At 40.8% G+C, this 16,390-nt stretch overlaps 1 protein-coding gene across 1 annotated transcript in view; it reads right to left on the reverse strand.

The window, feature by feature from the left end:
* pmepa1 (prostate transmembrane protein, androgen induced 1) overlaps positions 1-16,390 on the reverse strand; it is a 43,841-nt gene that overhangs the window by 14,686 nt on the left and 12,765 nt on the right. The gene's annotated exons all lie outside the window — the stretch shown is intronic.

Raw genomic sequence — 16,390 nt, forward strand, 5'->3', positions numbered from 1 at the left:
GCTCCAGCGAGCTTTGTCTGCAACTTTTTCTCACACACATTCCCACACTGTCCAGACACACACAGACTGAGGAAACAGCTGACCAGACCCCCACCACCACCGCCATAGCTGTGAACAAAAGGGGGTCAACGTGAGGGGAGGAGGGGAGGCAGAGAAAGAGACTGAGAGGAGAGGGGAGAGAAAGAGAGGGGGAGTGGTGGGAGCGTCTGGGAGACACAGATGGGTCAGAGGGACGGGACAGAATAATGATGAGAGACACGGGGGAGGGAGGGCGTGAAGCTTGAACTTCTCCTCTCATTAGGACGTGTGAAAAATCAGGGATTTTAAAGCAAAAACTGAATCTGTTGACGTGTGAGTCTTGTGGTTTTATGTCTGAAAAACATCAAATTTGACAACAAATATGATTCAAATGTATTAAAGGGTTATTCCTCTTTTCTGCTTTTTAAACACTTTGCCAGTAGGTTGCTATATAGGTCTCTGGCAGAGCTGCTGAGGTATGGGAAACTACTGAACATATGGATCAGGAGTGGTATGAGAAGCTACTTTAATGTGTACAACAGTACATGAGCAAGGCTGACTTTTACTGTTTCTATGGCAGCACCCAAGCCAAATGAATGTATAATTAATGTGGAGAGCAAACTAACGACTTGACACTGTGAGCAAGTTTTGTTTATTTATTATCTGTTCAAGCTTTTCCAGCTTGTTGTACACAGATATGGGAATAACAACGATCCAAAATCACGTGAAACTACAATTTTGTAGAGGGGGCCGGAAACTCAAATCCACACGTATACCTTTGGGTTTTAATAGGCAAAACATCTGCTGCGTTTACGCCAACCTCTGTGTTTTAGGGCCACTACATCCGAGACTTCTGGAAATGTTGCTGGCCCCGTTTCAGTTTGAAAACTCAGGGGTTTCATTTCAATGTGGACAGACGGAAACTGAGACTTTTGGAAATGAAGACACAAGCCACAAAATTTCGTTCCCTGATTTGACGAATCCATATCATGTCACCCTTTATTCCAGCTTGCTTCATCGGCCTGTATTTATCTCTAACCCTCGACTACCTGTGGTCAATTCAACATGGATAACGAATTACAGGCTTTGTTGATCTTTTCGTGTGTTTTAACACGCTACTACTACTTACACCCTTTTCCAAGAGGCAAGCCTTTACTCGAACTAAAACACTAATCTGAACAGATGTATTTTTTGTTTTTAAACTCTGTTTTAAATGAAAACACATTAGCGTGGATGTAGCCTGAGTCTTCCACAAACCAAAGGGAAAAAGGTTATATGGGATAATATGAATGGGTGGAGCAGACAGGATGAGTACCGTGTTCTCTGACTAAGCTCAACCAATCACCTGATAATGTGTTTAAAAATACGTCACAACTAAAAAAGTAGAACAAACAATTTCCTGCTGGCATTTGGGACGTTCAAGTATTTTTACCAGATATGTATGAATGTCTGACACGCGTGAGGGGAAATTATTATAGCAGTGCGAGTACAGCGGCGGCTCCTGAACACGGGTTTGAAGTGCAGCTATGTATAGACTGGTCACGGGTAAATACTTGCTGGTCTGGTCCACAATGCTGCTTCTGTCAACATCCGTCCTAAACCAAAAGAACCCAGATTGAATGTACTTCACTAAACCCTGTGTAACCTGATTTCTTCTTCATTATAGTTACTATTATAAGGAACTCATGAAAGGATGAATTGGAAGGAAGGAACAAGGAAAGAGCACAAACACAAACACACACAGGGAGAAACACAAACACAGTCACATTCCTATGCTTATTAAAGACTGTTGTCATTGTAAAAGGCAAAAAAGAAACAGACACTCACACACACTGCGATGCCAGCCTCGCCATCTGTGTGAAACCACCCAGACCTCCACTACTCGTTCGTGTGTGTGTGTGTGTGTGTGTGTGTGTGTGTGTGTGTGTGGGCACTCTGCCTGCTGACAGCTTGTCTGTCTCTCTATCCTGTCAGCTGGTGCTGAACTCCGTCTTTCAGCCAAAACACTCCCACAACTCCTCTCTCCTTTCCTTTCCTTTCCTTTCTGTCTGTCTGCAGCTCTTGTTCGTCTCTATTCTGAAACGTTATACAAGATCTCTACTTTTCATTACTTTGTGTTACCAATGCAACAATTTGACCAGTCGTCATTGCATTATAAAATGTGCCTGGTTGAACGATTACTGTGTTGGCACCCAAAGTCTTACTTTTGTCAATATCCTTTTTGTTTGTTCAATATCTCCCTTGTTTTTTAAGCTGAATTGCCCTCCTGATTGGAGGACAAGGACAATTTAGCTTTGTCATTTTAAATCTGATCGAGGGCGTATTGAATTCGCCCACAATGCCAACAAACACACGACTCCTACGACTTCTTCTTTATATTTTTGGTTTTGACGGAGGTGTTTGTCTGACATGAATCCCCACTTGTTCTTTCATCCCTGTGAAGAATCCATTAATCTTGTGCTTTCTGTCTCGTAAATGTCGCCAAACTCGAAGAGTGATTAGTCCTGTTTGACTTGTTTCTTTATGGTAATTCATAAATGTGTTTCACAACAGATATTTTTGCATGTCACGGCAAGAAAAGAAAGCGCAGGTGGGACCGATAAAGAGTACTGATGGCTCAATAATGATCACCATCAATAACGCCACCAATGACACTTGTGTTCGATGAGTTAAAACCTCTGCCGTGAAAATAAAAAGACTTTTTCACTTTCGTGAATTCCACATTTTATGAACAATAATGTTATTTCATTATAAGTTATAAAATAAAACCTTTCTATTTCATTTTTCCTCCAGTTTAAGAGTCACATATATTTTCTACACTTTCATTTAATTATTATTTTTCTACTTATTGGATCATTATTCACAGACTTGCACGGGCTTTTTTTTTGCAGTATTGAGGAAACGTAATGAAAGAGTGCTGTTTCCGCTCAGCGTCTCTGATCTGATGACTCATAATTCATACGAAAACTCTTTCTGACGCTGTGTGTGTGCGTGTGTCTGTGCGCGTGACTGTGTGTCAGCCTGCAGTAAAACTTGTCAGCTCCCAAATGGGGAGGTCAGCAGGTCAGTCAGCCGACCTCCTCCCTCCGCTGTCTTGTCCCTTCTCATTTCTTCTCTCTTTTTGCCTCTTCTCTTTCATTTCCTGCCGTCTCTAATCCCTCCTTTACCTCACTCCTTCCACTCTGCATACTAACAAGGAAATCATTTTCTCATGTTTCCGTCCAGATGTTCTGCACACCGCAAGTTAGTTTCCAACAGAAGGTGCAACACGATTACATAATAATATCGCTACACACATTTTTCCACTTCAGCAAAGCAGAAAAATATTTTTCTGTGCAATATGTAGCCCCACTTTCAACTCCAGGTTTTTACAATATGCACATCAAAAATACAAATAAAAAGATATGATAATGTACTTTCTTTTCTTCCTCTCTTCCTTTCTCTACTTATTCTGTATACCTACGTCTCCTTCCTTTTCAATTTCAGAAGCTTTTTTGGAACGACAAAATCATTTTTTAAGCAAATGTGTTGTGCAGATGCACCGGTGAAAAAGCATCCTTCAGGCCAAAACATGCTTCAGTGATGATCCACAATAACACTGCCTCTTTAATATGGAGCCAAACAGCATTCAGGGTTTCCTGCCTTTGATTTCTGTCACATTTTTTACACCAAAAAATATCTGCATGAGTTGTTTGTGCCAAAGCCAAATAAAATCACTGAATGCATAACTTACTTAAGCTTCTTTCACAAACTGAATTTTGCACCTGCGCCATTTTTCTAATGTTTTTTTTATAAGTGCATCCAGAAATACTGAGGTTATTCGCAGGTCAGAGCAGTCGCTCATCTTCTTTCTTAAGACCTGGAAATGCTGTAAAGTTTCTGCTTATTTGAACACATTCAATCAGCTGTTCTCCATTCCAGTTTTCTACATGATGGTCAAAAAGCTTTTCTCTACTAGTTTTCTCTACTTTTCTCTACCAGAACATGGATACAAGAAAAAAACCGGTCCCAATAGGTCCTGAAGGTACCCATCAGACTGGGCCAGGTTTGGATGATGATCGGGACCGGGTCAGTATTATATTGTGTTATATTTAGTGTAAAAGTAGGCTAAATTGGTATGGTGCTTTCAGGGTCCAAAATACAGTGTAAAAATAATTGCCAAGTGATAACTAATAGTAATTGATGGAGCTTCTGTGTTGGTGCTATATTTTCAGTTAAGTGCAGGAGTTTGTTATTTAAGGGACGTGATTTGAATGCACCAAGGGTTTTAACTTTATTAACTGTGTCGGGTTTGACTGGGAAAACAACAGAACGCCCGTCGAGTTCGGGTCGGGCTTAGTGACTGCTCTCTCAGACTTCAGTTTGGGCAGAAAAAGTCTGTCTGAGCCGCCTCAAACTTTTAAATCTAACCTGTACCTATAGTCTCAGGAAAGAAATACAGAGGGCATGACCTCACCCTGAAGGCACTCATGTCTTTTAAAATGACGTTGTTTTCTGATTTTCTTTTGCCCTTGATGTCTATTTTCGACTTACTGCCTCGCGGTGGTCTTAATGGAGTGTGACCGGGCCAACGACAATTTTCCGCTTTGTTTCAAATTTCCCCAAAACAACAACGACTTGTTGTTTTTACTGAAGAGGACATCTCTGCACCACGAGGACCATCTGGGTCTTTTTTTTTTTTTTTTCCTACTAACTGAGACGCTGTGATGAGTTTCCTCATTGCATTCTGTTGCTGGTTTGGTCACTGGCAGGAAAAAAAAGAGACCGATCCAAAGTCGGACCTGGTATCTCTCTGTTGCACCATCCCGAGAGAGCTGAGTCACCAACTTTAAATATTCTCCTCTCTGGTTATTACAAACTGACTTACTGAGAATTTACTGACCGGCCGAGTTAAACTCAGCCTGGCAGACAACAATATGTGATAAAAGCCTGTGTTATAAACTGGAAGTTTGCTGTTGGAAAGACGAGAAAGCGCTGATGAAAAAGGTTAAACTGTCGGAAATAAGCATTTTTGGAGCTTGATAGCAACTAAAAGTCAGGATATTTTAGCCTTTGCTGTACCATTTTTATTAAGTCTGTCTCTATTGAATCTCAAAACTTGAAACATGAAAGTTAAATACTAAATCGCCTTTAATTCACACGCTCCTGCTGGGCATAAAACTAACAGGATTTATCTGATTCTGCACTTACGTTGCAGGTCTTTTGCCTTGTGCAACTTGGACGAAAACAACAAAAAAAGCCATTAAAACACTTTTCACTTCTTCTCAGTCATGTTGCATGAGAGAGACTGCTGATCTCTTCCCTCCCTCTGGGGTGTTGTCTAGACAGGAGGAGGCTGTAAGCCTGGCAGGCAGGCAGACACTCCATGGTTAATCTGAAGCAATTAGCTCATTTGTCATCCGCTGCCTGCTCTCCGTCTATCTGCCTCCTCCTCCTCCTCCTCCTCCTCCTCCACCACCACCTCCTCCTGCATTCAGCTAAAGGTCACAGCCGGTCATTGCCGAGTCAGATGGCTCAGAGAGAGCAGACAGACACAGAGAGGGAGGGGGTCAGGAGGAAGGAGGGAGGGGTGGAAAAGAGGATGATGTGAGGGTAGGAGAGAGGAAGGGACAGAGAAAGACAGGGAAGAAGAAAATATGGTGGGAAGGAAGGAGGGAGGGAGTGGAGGAGGAAGATGGAAAGAAGCAAGGGTGGAAAGGAGGGAGAGGGAAGGATACAGGATACAGACTGGCCTGGATTATTGATATCTAATAGTTATTAACAAAATGTAACGCCTATCTTCAGATTCTTTTGCAGACAAGAGCAAACTTAAACACCAACATGTGTCAGAGAAGCCACAGCGACTACACAGACGACACTGAAGTCAAGCATGAAACCCGCAAGGAGATGATGAGGGAGTGAGACAGGATGCTCACATGGGCAGAAGATGTGTCCGATGATTAGTTCATTATACAGTAGTGCGTAATGCAGTGACGCTACAGCCACCTCATACAGGAGACGAGCATATATGCGGATCTACATATGTGTTCGCGTTCATTCAAGTCACTTTTCAAGCAAAAATGTCAAACATTTCCCGGTTGCAGCTTCTAAAATGTGAGGCCCTGCTGCTTTTCTTTGTCATTTATGACAGGCCTAGTACATGACAGAGCCTAACTGATACTTTTTGAGGCTGATACCAATATTATTAGAAACTTAATAAATGCACATTCTGGGAAATTGTGATGTGCGTTTTTCAAAATATAGACAAAACTATTAATATATTAGAAATAATTCTGTTAGTAAGTAATCAGCGGATTAATCGATGATGAAATTATCTCACCAAAAGCTTGGACCTGCTGTGAGTCGCATCACTTGGCAGGAAGTACAGTACATTTTATTATATGTCTCCTAACTTGGGAAGTATAGATGTGCAATTGACATTACGTCATTATGCCGGTTTTTAGGAGGTGCTGCAGCTCCCTAAGAACCCATGCTTCCCACATCCAGGAAAGGATAAAGAAAAGGAAGGTAGGACAGAAATTATCAGAGAGAGGAAAAAGAGAAAATAAGAAGTTTAAGGGCTCCTGAAAGGTAGATGGAAAGAAGTTTAAAGAAAGGAAAGGAAAAGATACAGGAAATCAGGAGAAGTTTATATAGAAGCAACGGAAGGAAAGAGGAAAGAAAGAGACGAGGAAGGAGAACGAAGTAAAAAAAAAAAAAAATCAATGATGAAAAGAGAAGAAAGGGAGAAAGGGAAGGAGAAAAGGGCAGGAAGAGAGAGAGAAGCTTGCTAATTCCTCCCTCCCCCCTTCGTTCTCAGTCCTCGGATGACTCGACAGTCTGGGTAGTCAGAAATAGCACAGACAGCTGTGTGTGTGTGTGTGTGTGTGTGTGTGTGTGTGTGTGTGTGAGAGAGAGAGAGAGAGAGAGAGCATGTGTGAGTGTGAGAGAGAGTGTGTGTTTGTGTGTGTGTGAGAGAGAGAGTTATAGGTCATAGGTGCACACAATTTGCTTGCTTGCCAATTTCCATGAGAAAGGCTATAGGGGCTGGAAGCAGGGGGGCACACACAAACACACACGGACACACACAAACACACACACACACGCACACACACACACACACACACACACACACACACACACACACACTCCATTGACTTTGGAAGCCACGGTCATGGTGCAGCCAACAAGTGTGGGAACTTTGGTCCACAAAACTCCCACTGCTGGTTTCAACAGTGGGAAATAAGAGGGAGGTGTGTATTTTTGTGTTGGTGTGTGTGCATGTTTGTGTGAGGGTGTGTGTGGGTGTGTGTGTACGTGGTTCAGGAAGTCAATTATCATCATCCCTACTTATCTTTATATACATCTTCTTTCTGATTCTTGTCTTTTTGTTTTATAGTTCTGAAAAAAGAAACGTCATTTTCATTTTTTTTTTTTCATTTTGGGACAACACAGTCATGATTAGCTGCAAAGACACAACGCAGCAGACGTGCGAGAATCACAGTGAATCATACTGAAATACAGTATATCGTGCTAAAGTAATAGATCTTGACGGGGAAGAATAAATAAAGTAGATCAGAGAAGAGGGAAGGAGAGCGGAGCATTAGTCTAAATTTAGCGTGCTAATCCAGGGAACTCCCATGTTAAACTGTGAGTCCCATCTGGAATGCTAGCTACGCTAACGCTATCAGTGAGTAGGTCACAGACTCTGACACAAGCTGCTGCTCACACAATCAGTGAGAAATGGATATTATATTTCTGTGGGGCTTGTATTTTGATCGTTTTAGCAGTTTAGGAAGCTAATTAGCTACAGATTAGCTTGTTGACGACACACCTGTACAACGCAGCAGCTTCATTGACGAATTCACCTTCCTGAGCCAAGGTGTGTCTGTAGTTGTTCAAGTTAACAGTAAAAAATTAACAAAATGGAGACTGTACATTATAAGCTACACATTATCACAAGTGCATAATAACAACATGATTAACAAGACTGTGAGCTGTAAAGTCTGCTATTAAATAACTACTGGATTAGCTTCCTACCTTGCTATGCTAGCACACCAGAATGATGTAACACTGTGAAACAGAATGTCAAAGAAACCAAAAAATACATTATTTGTACTTTTATTTTCCAGGGTTTCTCCTTGATGTCCTTATTTATTTATCTATTTGCTGAGGTGGACTACGGTTGTTTTTGAAGTTGAAATAAATACAAAATATCTCCAGACTGTTGATGTCGGTTGGCACGCTCTTCACCAGCGTGTGGGCTGTGATAAACCTGAGCTATGAATTTCCGTTCCAGCACGGAGGACATAAAAATAATGTAGACTTGAGACAAATTACATAACATCTGACCAAAATGAGTCAGACTTCATATATGATGCGACTTCTTCAAATTAGTTTCTGCTTTCATTATTTCACTTCCTTTGAGAGCATGACTATGGCAAATCACCGTATCGACGCGGCGGCCATTTTCCTCGGTGGGGAGCTGGAATGCAAGTCGAATGAAAGTATGAAATCTGACAAATTGTTGTCATTTCACTGCTTCCTGATTGATCAGAAACTGAAAAAAGATGATGGACAGTGAAAATCTGGAGGGACATAATTCAAGGCAAAACTCCATATTTGATTACCCATTGGCTAATGTTAGCATTCAGCCACTTTTTAGCTATCATTGCCATTTGATTACATCCAGTATCTCAGAATTAATTCTGCCTTTCCTATCATATTATGTAATGCTAACAAATGGTAATGTCAGTTGGGAAGTGGTTGAAGGCTAGTGTTAGTTAAAATGTACTTCTTTAATAACAAAATAGAAAACGATCTTACCTTTGGGAAAGCAATAACAAAGCAATATGAAATTGCATAATGCTAAGCTTCTGGTTCTGCCCTGTCAGAACAAAATGATGCATTTAATACCCAGAGAGAGAGTTGTGTTTTAAATGAATGTTTGACTCATTGCTGGTTTTTGTAATGTAACCACAAACAGCAGTCTGGCTGCTCTTTAATAGATAAATAAAATAAAAAAATAAAAATTAAATGGAAGTCTGGCTGTGCTGAGATCAGAAACATCAGCTAACCAGAGACAAAACACAGACAAAAGCAAATGACACACCTCGTGCTGTAATGGACACACACGGTCATTAATGTTAACAACGGAAAAAGTGAGAATATGTAAAGTCCAACGAGACCAGAAATCACACACACACACACACACACACACACACACACACACACACACACTGCTCCTCTGTGTACTAGCTGACCTGCAGAGCATTCTGTCTGAAACATATGAAAATCAAACCTCATTATCAGCTGCTTGTCTGGCTCTGTGAGTGTGCGTGTGTGTGTGTGCATGTGTCTGGATTGTGTTAGTGTGTGGTTTGCGGTGTGTGTGTGTGTGTGTGTGTGATGCTCATTAGAATTCTAGCCAGAAGGAGCTAGACTACCCCTGTCGTCTCGCACCCCCGCACACACAGATACACGCACTCAGTCCAACGTGCACGAACACACACACACACACACACACAGTTAGACCTTCGTACACAAACACACACTGTTCATTTGAATGTGAAAGAGAGAGGGAAGTCAGACAGAGTCGCTGTGGGCAGGTCACATGCAGAGGGGTGTGTGTGTGTGTGTGTGTGTGTGTGTGTGTGTTTGATGGCTCTGATCCAATGTGATGCTAGACATAATAGTAATCATTAACAGTCTGCAGTGTGTGTGTGTGTGTGCATGGACACGTGCACACAGCGCATCAGGTAAGTTATAGTCCGATCCAAGGTGTCTAAAACTAAAGTCTACATCACAAGTTTTACATTATATTGCGACACGGATCGTTTTCATTATCGATGAATCTGCTGATTATTGATTGATCGCTTAGGTGTCAACTATTTGTACTATAACTATCTGTTTTTTATAATCGAGTAATTGTAATTACAATTTGATTTCAGCTTCTTAAATGTGATACTTTCTGTTTTCTTTCCTCCTCTATGCCATTTAACTGAATATCTTTGCGGACAACACAAGACATTTGCTCTCTCATCTTGGGCTTTGATCAACACTTTCCACCATTTTCTGACACTTCATAGACGATCAATCGAGCAAATGATCAACAGATTAGTCGACAATAAGAATAATAGTTAGTTGCAGCCCTAATTCATAATAATATCTACAGTGTTTACTGGATTCACTGAGTTAAGAGCTGCGACTATTAGCACTAAATAAGACGACAGAATAAAGCAGCAGATCCTCACATCTGAGAAGCTTGAACCTTTCTTTCATTTTCACAGACCAAACAACTCATCGTCTGTAAAATATCAGAAAAGGTGTCAGAATATTTCTAGTGCTCAAGGTGATGTTACTGAATGTCTCACTGTGTCTTATCCAACAATCCAAAAACCTAAAGAGAGTAAATTGACTATGATGTTTTTCTTGCTGGTTACTTTTATGTCGACTGACTAATCAATGAATCGATTAATCCTCCGAGCTCCACTTTCCTTTCATGTGCTGACTTTTTGTTTTTGTCTCCTCATTAAGATTCTGGACATCTGTGTCGGATGCAAATTATGGGAGATCCAGACTTCATGTTTGATTAAAAAAATGTGATCAGAGTAAATTAAGGCTGCAACAAAATTCATTGAGATTCAATAAAGTTGGTGACCTTTTCTCACGTAAACATTTTTAAAATCTGCCGTAGCTGCAAAGACAAATCAAACTACGTTAACTTTTTCTCTGTGGAGCCACATCGACGGTTACATTGTGTCATAAATCCATTTCTTGCCCTAACAGCCAATATTTTAATGACAAAAACATCATTTGCAGTTGAAGGTTGACTCATAACCTTCGCAAAAAGCCAGATTGTGTTTTAATAACACATCATTTTCTTGAAGTTAAAGAGGTTTTTCCTTTTTAGCTTCAGAAAATAAAAGTTTTTTTACTCTTCATGAGAACGCTGTGCGTCTGTTTCAGTGACAAGAGGAAAAGACGAGCATTGAGGCGGCAAAAATTGAGTCTAAAAAATATTCAAGGGCAAACCTGTTATGCTGAAACTGCAGGTGTGTGTGTTAGATAAAGTGAATGCAGTTGTGCGAGACAGTGTGAGATCAAGCCTGCAAAGGAGGGGGGGACGTGGGTAAGAGTGTGTGTGGGTATGTGTGTGTGTGTGTGTGTGTGTGTGTGCGGATGTGTGTGCGGATGTGTGTGTATGAGCCAGACATGCTGTCCTGTCCAAACAGTGTGTTGCTGCCAAAGCAAAACCAGCTCAGCCGGTCCTTACACACACACACACATGCGCGCGCACACACACACACCTGGCTAGACACAACAATGTCTGAATGTTCTGAATGTCTGACCCTGTGTGTGTGTGTGTGTGTGTCTGTGTGTGTGTCTGTGTGTGTGTGTCTGGGAAAATCAATTCCACATTAATAAGCAACAGTAATGAACTGAAAGAACATCTAGCTGCAGCTTCGGTTTATGTGAGTGTGTGTGGAAAACAGGTCAACATCATGAATAATGCTTCAGTATGTGTGTTCGAACTGCGTGTGTGTGTGTGTGTGTGTCATGTGATTCAACAGGCTGTTTTCCCCCAGCTATATACGCAGTCTTGTTGAAAGCCCCACTAATCAATACTTTATATTAACAATGAATCGTATAATGTCAAAGGGTTTCAAGTTCATTTCAGTTACATGAAATTCATTCTCAAACTCTTTAGCAGATAAATGTCAAGTCATAACAGGCCAGTGATTTCCATTGGTACCCTCCAGGGGGGCTCCAGATAAAACTGTGTAGTCCTGAGATGAAGAAAAGGAAAAGACTAAAAAAACAATATTTCCATAACACAAGATTGTGTTTGTGTATTACTGTCTTTCTCGTGAAATCCTGCATAATTCTCCCAAGCACAGTCGCCAGGATAACATGTGTACCATATTGACATAACTACAACACGTGTCATATCACGCTCATGTTACATGTTTATGAGCAGACTTTCATATCAGCAGGTGGAGGGTCACAGGTGAGAAGGCTGCTAAGCCAGTGACCACAGTCCGAGACTGCATTTCAACATTTGTAAGTGCGAAACTACTGGATTTTTTAAAAGGAGGCTATGTTTGTGGTGACAAAAACTAGTTATTCTTGACAGATAGACCAGATATCTTCAAGTGTCTTGTGACAAAACAGGGTGTTTTTGCCATGATTGTGCCTAAACCTCAGATCAGAAGCACAGCGTCGTCACAACATCGAAGTCAAAACTGAAGCTTGAGAAGTGTTAAGTTTCAACATGTACATTGTTAACATTTCTTCTGGCAATTTAAACTAGGGTCGCAGCCAACAACTATTTTCCAGCGGATACATCTGCTCTATTTATCTTTATTTTCACAGTTAGTCATTTAATCAATTAATTGTTTAGTTTATAAAATGCCAGAAAAAATCTCATCAGAAACTCAAAATGAGCCCAGAAGTGACATTTTCAAATGGCTTCTTTTGTCCAATCCAAACGCTTACCACAATAACTGATAAAAAATTGCAGTAAATCCTCACGTTTAAGAAGCTGGAACAAACAATTGTTTGACATTTTTGCTTGAAAAGTGACCGAAACAATAAACTGATTATTAAAACAGACGGCGACTCATCAACTAATTGTTGCAGCTCTAGATGAACAAAATAACTTTTGCTGCTCATACTCCCAAGAACCACATCAATAAACAGCAATATTTAAGTCTAAGGTCTCATGATAATTAGGTTCTTTAGCACACAGCGTTACATTAATACTGAAATCTTTTATGATCGAATTTGTTCCTATCCTCATAACTCAGTCTGTCCACCACCACTGAGAAACAACACAAGCATGCGAATGCGTTAACGCTCCCTGTGTGACCAGACTGCAGCCTCGCCTGCCTCACCAGGGCGGCTCAGTTGCCGACAGTAGAAACAGTACAAACACCTGGCTTTGAAAAGATCTTTTCTTCCTTAGAGACTCTGCTCAAATGATCCTCCACATGAAACAACTCGCCCTCTCCTTTGTGTCTGAGCGAGAGATAACCTCTACTTTAGACAAAACAAATCTCTGCAGGAACCCAAACACCATCTCTCTGACAAAGACATTCAAATGAAGCATAGCAAAGGAAAAGTTTCAAAAAGGAAAAAGACTGAGCGAGGGAGGTGTAGTGACGCATATATTTAACTGTCTGGGAATTTAACAAAAACAGAATTTCTGAAGGTCGGAAGAATTCTCAAGTCAACGTTTATCGAATGTGACATCTGGAAAATATCCAACACACACCTGGAAACTCTTATTCGGACTCTGTGTGTAAGGAGGCAGAGCAAATCTCCATCTATTCCAGTTCCCTGCTGACAGTGACTTATGTTGTCAACGTTTCTCTGCCGCATCAGTGTCAGAAATGTTTACCATGAGTGGATCTGTGGTTGAGTAATAAAGGCTTAATGGATGGATGGATGGCAAACAAGCTGGGAATCTGGCTCCGTGCCTATGGAGCACAAAACGATATGGGCCTCATATATGTGTGTTTGTTTGTGTGCCAGCTGGCAAGGCCGACCCTCTCTTCACTGAACGAGTTGTGGGAGGTTGGTGGACCCAGTTGCTTCTGATGTTGCCAATAATCTGTCAACTCAGGTGTGATGGGAACCTTTCCGTTGGCTCACAGTTCACTTCCTGCAACAAGACTCGTCTCACTGTCCCATTTGTTGGACGCGGAAATATGACTTTTTTAAGAAGTTCTTTAGAAATCTTTTCTCTTTCTCAGGCCTTGTGACTGAACCAGACCGAGACACTTAACTCAAAGCAACATGAAGGGTGAGGTGGAGTCAGATGTGATAACAGGCTGTTGTCTCAAGGCTAGAGACAGAAAATTATTCGCAGTGCAAACCTTGATCAGACACCTGAATCCGATCAAGGTTGTGAAACTAAATGTCGTGTTTTGTGCTTTTAAATTGATTCCCATCATTATTATTTCTTGCGTCAAACTTGCACATTCAGGGTCAAAGCAAAGCAAAAGTGGTCAAAATGTAGGTAAAGTTTAGGTTGAGTAATTAGATTTGTCAGACTCTGACTCTATCTACACATCCAACAGATAATTCATGGATAGTTAATTTTGAGTTGTGTTTATGTCCACCTGCTTGATTAAAGTCTGTTATTCACTCTGCTTTTAGTATCAAGATTCAATCAAGTAAAAATGCTCAAGTAGTTTGCTTAAAGTTAAAATCTAGAGATCAGAACTTGCTTCACACTTAATTGACTATTTTGTCTATAAAATGTCTGATATGTAATAATTAAGAAGATACAAGAGTCCAAGGTGAGGTCATCAAATTGCTTGTTTTGTCTAACCAACAGTCCAAAACACAGATACAGTATATTCCATTGTGGGCAGGCTTAAGTAATAGTATTACCCATCAACACAAAACTTTTTTGTGCTTTGAAAAACACTATCTTATTGTGCACTAAAAGCCAGGATGGGGAGAAAAAGATGTGCTTTCATATTAAGCCAATTTAGCCTCAGCTCAAGAGATGTGACTAATCAGAATGGTTACTTCAACATTTTATTTTGATGTGTTCGTGGGCTTTTATGTTCTCCCCTTTGGCCCCTAAAAACCATTAAAATCACATCATTAGAGCGCAAATAAAGTTGTGTCTGCTCTTCTTGTCTAGACACACTGTAGCGCAGCCTCTGTGGGGGTTGTTGTCGTCGAGGTGGAGCTTGGTTTGTGTCAGGATGCGTGCTTATAATAAGAGCTGCTTGTGTGTTTGAATAGTCGAACGTATAATGATCATTTTTAGTAATATAAACAGAGAGGCGGGGTCACAGTGTCGTCTGCCTGTGTGTGTGTGTTTGTGGATGCAAATGAAGTGGTCCCAGCTGTTTCCTATGGGCCAGAGGGCAAAGTGAGGCAGACACAGTCCTCCCTACAAGTCTGCCTGTGTGTGTGTGTGTGTGTTGTGTGTGTGTGTGTGTGTTGAGGTCAAGCCCACGGTCATGAACGTCTATGTCATGTGTGTTGGGGGGTTGAGACTGCGTGCGCGTCGATTGTCTAGACTCGGTCTCGCTGTCAGGAGCAGCTGACTGAGTGACGGCTCTGCTCTACTGTATATGAATACAATTTATTCAAAGAACAACATACTATATGTAGATCACTGTGTCAGGGACAGATCAGCAGTACTCAGATAATCTGCGTGTGAGCACAGCATTATATTGTAATATAGCTGTAAGCAGATACAATGATATTTTCTATATATGTCAGTTATTATTAACTCTCCCAGGTAGACTTATTTTAAGATATGTCACATTATTGCAACTTGATTGTAACATTATTATCTGTTTACACATCAGCCTCCACTTATAAGTGCCACAGAAGGAGTTAATGTTAGACAATATATCAATTACTGCTTATATCTCCTTACTACTACATCTTAGTGTGTTATAAACCCATGTATGAATTGTTTATATGCTGCGTATGCTATATGGAAGTGTTCAAGTCAGAAGTAATCCTCAGTAATGTGGATATAAGTAGGTAAAGGATAGTCTGAGAAGTTCAGACAATGCGACATTTAAAACCAGAAAAAGGCAACACCTAAGCCATATCGTCATATAATGATATCTCAGATGGTAAACAGCCTCACATCAAGATAACGATATATATCATACATGTTGTCCAGCCCTAGACAGAGCTATCAAAATGTAAACTCAATGTGCATATTTTGCTTATTTGGAGCATTTGCAACTGTTCCAACACTTCACCTGAGACTTAGTTGGCTGAACAATGACAGTACAGCCAGTCAGATATCAATCTGTCAGTCTGCTGTCAGTTGTATTATTACATCATTACTGGCAGCATTGTGATCAGATAATACTTGATGATTTTGAAATGACAAGTCAATCATCTCACCTCATTAAAGGCCTCATACACACACCGAAACATATCTACACTCCATAAAACAAGCTGATTAAACTGAACTGATCAATGCAATCAATAAGCTCATGCAGTGTCACATTTTGGTAACTTAAAAGGGTGTTTATAACTGTTTACGCAAATAACGAGTAATAATGAGCGCGTTGGAACGCAACGAGATGTAAACTGTGGTGAAATATTACACAAAATTACAAACACATGCTTCATAAACCAGCCTCCACTGTCGTGACAATGAACCTTTCACCCCTCCCCCTCCCTGCCTTCTCCTGACCTGACCCTTGACCTCTGCCCTCCCAGACACCCAGACTGCCTCTCTTCACCCCCTCTCCCCACAGATGCTGAGCAACGTTGGTTTCATATGCAAAAAAATCCCCCATCAAAACAAACAGCATTTGCATGCACACATCTGAATATCTGAATTTGTAATGGCAATTATGCGCTGAACAAATGTGTTGAAACTGAATTACTTAAGTAG

The sequence above is a fragment of the Pagrus pagrus genome (assembly GCF_965226575.1).
Source record: "Pagrus pagrus genome assembly, chromosome: 3".
NCBI lineage: Eukaryota > Metazoa > Chordata > Actinopteri > Spariformes > Sparidae > Pagrus > Pagrus pagrus.